Source organism: Lactuca virosa, chromosome 3, assembly GCF_052849685.1.
Source record: "Lactuca virosa cultivar CGN04683 chromosome 3, Lactuca_virosa_CGN04683_v6, whole genome shotgun sequence".
Classification (NCBI taxonomy): domain Eukaryota; kingdom Viridiplantae; phylum Streptophyta; class Magnoliopsida; order Asterales; family Asteraceae; genus Lactuca; species Lactuca virosa.
The window spans coordinates 12,958,477-12,962,312 of NC_136428.1; positions in this window are offsets into that span (position 1 = coordinate 12,958,477).

A 3,836-nucleotide genomic window follows, 5' to 3' on the forward strand; every position below is an offset into this window, starting at 1 on the left:
TAGCAATGTATATTCCAGATAGGTTAGATATGAGGTTTCCCTCAAGTTCTAATTCTAGTAATACTTTTTCCATAGGATTATGTACCTGCATCTGAATCAGAATCAGTTGTGTATGCATAAATATCTATATCTGAATTTATCTCTGAATCTTCAATGGGTTCGTATCCAAGGTCGTATGCAATTTTTAATATATTTGTTTCTTTTTCTTTTTTAGTCTTTTTCGGGCATTCATAAGCTTTGTGTCCTTCTTCTTGACATATCCAACATTTACAGTCTTTTTTATTCGATGGGCAATAATTTGTTTTGGATTGATATTTTTGTTTATATTGTTTTCTATTTCGGAAATATTTTCTTTCCCCTTGTTTATAATATTCTTTATATTTGGGTTTATAAGTTTGTTTTTTCAAAATTTTCTTTTTACTTTGTTGTTTTTCTTTACAACCATACTTATTTACTTTATTAGAAAGGATGTCACAACATAAATCTATTTTTGCATATTGTGTTGGTTTTTGTTCTAAACATTTTTTCTGCATCCATGCTTTTAATATACTTATTCGTGCTCCTAGAGTGTCTGCAATTTTATTTTGTTGTAATGCTTCTTGGAAATCTTTTATTACACTTTGGCTTACTGATGATGGTAGTTTTTGATAGAACATATCTAACGCTGCCTTTTTTCTAGTGGGATCTAAATTATAATAATGTTCGGAATATTCGCATATAAATGGTTCTAGATAACACATATTACAAATTCGTAAATTAGTTAAATGCCATAATGATTCTAATTGATATAATTAAGAAAACGATATGTGTTACCTTGTGTTTTATGAATGATATAATTAAGAAAATGTTTTGGGTGTAAATTTCTTAATTCTTCGGTTAACTGAATTTGTACTCCCATTTTATTACTCGATTCTTGAATTTTTGCTTCAGGATTTTGGTCACAATCAATAAAAAGAATATCTGAATTTGTTGGAAATGTAAATAACTTAGGTATGTATTGAGGAGGTATTTTTTCCCATTTATTTTGTTTATTTTTAACCATTCCTTGTCTATATAAAAAATTTTCTTCTAATGAAGGTGGTCCATAAATATATTGACTTTGATAATCATCTTCAACATATGATTGTTTTTGTTTTAATCCAAAATTGTTTTGTGGATCTCTATATGGATTTGAATAAGGGTTTTCATCATCTGAAGAAAAATCATATATTACTTCTGCGTCCTTATTATCTGAATTATTTTCTATTTCTATATTATTTTCTTGAGTTTCAGATGGTATTTCTAATGCTGCAAATAATTTAGTCAGTGTTTCTACTTTTTCTTGTAAAGTTTCCATATATAAATTTTTTTGTTTCTTTTCCTTAGTGAAGTAGTTATTATTAATGTTTTTTCTATTTTTTAAACATATTTAACAAATTAATTTTGTTATCTTGTTTTCAAGGTTTTTTATTTGTTCTTGTTTCCAATTGATACTATTATTTATTATATGTATTGCTTCAATATTGGATATACAATTTATTATTGATATGTTAGAATCTATTTTTAAATCTAAAAGAAATTTTTTAGATTGTTTCAATGTTTTACGAAAAAATTTTAATTCTTGTTTATTTGTATCTAGGCTTGAAAAACTCATGATTATAATTTTATAATAATAATTGTTTAGTTTCGTTTTAGATTTAAAGTTACGATTAAAATTTATTTAAAAATAGTAGTGGTAATTATAATAATGTTTTAAAGACATACGTTTTAAAATACAAATAGTTTTGTTTTTAGACGACGTATTTGCTTGTAACGGATTTTAATACTAGTTCTTATGAAATATCTAACATCATGAATATGATTATTGTTTAAAATCGTACCTTGATTATTAGGTTTGTAAGAATCCTTGAGATTTTTCTTAGAATTATTTATAGATTCTTGGATTTGCTGTATTCTTAAAATAATATTTCTATTAGGAATACAATTCATCAAAATTTTGTTAGACATAAATATATATTTCAAGCATGAATTTGATTAATTTGATTATTAAGAACGAGTATTATTTTAATAAAAATTTCAAATTTTGTAGAATTAATAGTTAAAACAACTCGAAATGATACTATCATGAAGAAATTAAAGTAATTTAACAATTGAAAATATCTTGAGACATATTTATGGTATTAAATCTTCTTACGATAAATATTTTAATTGTTGATAACTTTTTTAAATATGAATATTTAAAAACAATGGTTATGTATTATCATGTTTATGATGCTGCATATGTATATTTTCTTATTAACGATATATTGAATAATAAGAACGTTACTTAGCTCTGATACCAAATTGAAAAACATGACGAAATTAAAAATATGTTAAAAGAATTATACCTGAATGATGCGTCGTAATGATCTGATGATGGATTGTTTGAGTATGATATTATTATATTGGATATGTTTGGATAGGGTTATGCTATTCAGAAATAGAAAACTATTTCAACAGAAGAAGATTGAGAACAACTCAAATCTATATCACAAATCACTCTGCTTTATTCACTAAGGGCAAAGCCCTTTATATAGGCTCCAAAGAGCCAACTATACAAGGAATCTTTACATTATTGCAATCGTATGATTGCAAGATGACAAACTACTTTACATAGGTCTTTATGTCACATATATAATAATACTACACGCTTATAATGACAAATTACATATAATCGTTATTTTCAATAATGTATGTCTTTGATATCTTCTCAATAATATCTTAATATCTTCAATATTCCTCCCGCCTCCAAAAGGACCTATTTGTAAATAATGTTTGCTTCCGTCATGGCTGATGTGGCTTCCATTCTCTTGTTAATGTATCCGCTATATGATTGTTGGTGCTTTTAATATACTTGAGGTATGGATGAAATTGATGTATTTGTAATTGCCATCGGATTAATCGTCCTTGACAATAATCTTCTTGTAACTTATATCGCCAAAAACCAAGTAAATACTTGGAATCTGTGCGTAATTCGAATCTGGTTTGGAGTAGCTCAACTTTCCATTTTTTCAATGTTCTAAGACATGCTAGTGTTTCTCGTTCATGCGTACTGTAATTTTGTTCTGTTTGGGAAAATGTTCCCGATATATACTTGCATAGTTTCTGTTCAAATTTATATGTTTTTAATGCTTCAGATGATACATCTGTATCAATCTATGCTTTTGGTGATATCTTCATATCACTGTATACTTTATCATTGTTTACTTCAGATGGTATTTTCATACCAGTGTGTGCTTTATCATTGTATACTTTTGATGAGTTAGATATGAGGTTTCCCTCACTATCTAATCTCAATAATACTTTTCCCCGTATAATTGCTTTTAGGCATCCTGCCCAAGTGTCTTGTGATGCATCTGTTTCTACGATTAAGAAATCATCTATTTTTGCATTATATAAAGTAGGGAGAACTTGAATGTTTTGTTTTATATTTTGTACCAAAATAGTATCTGTATTGGTCCAAAACCAAGGTATTTTTTCTGATATTTTCTTTTGTAAAACTTTTCTTTCTTTTGCTAAATTTTTTAAAAATCCTTGTTCTGCAATATAATTTAAACAACCAAGAAATCGTTGTATTTGTTTTCTATTTTCAAGTTTATTAGGAAACATATTTAATTTTTCTCGTATATTGTCTGTTAACGATAATTGACCATTTTCTCCAATTTTTAAACCGAGATATTCAACTGTAGTTTGAAAAAGTTTTGATTTCTTTTTTGATAAAACTAAACCCTTTTCTTTAATTCTTTGTAAAACCTTGATGACTGCATCAATGTGTGTTTGTTCGTTTCCTTTTGTAAAAACAATTATATCATCAATAT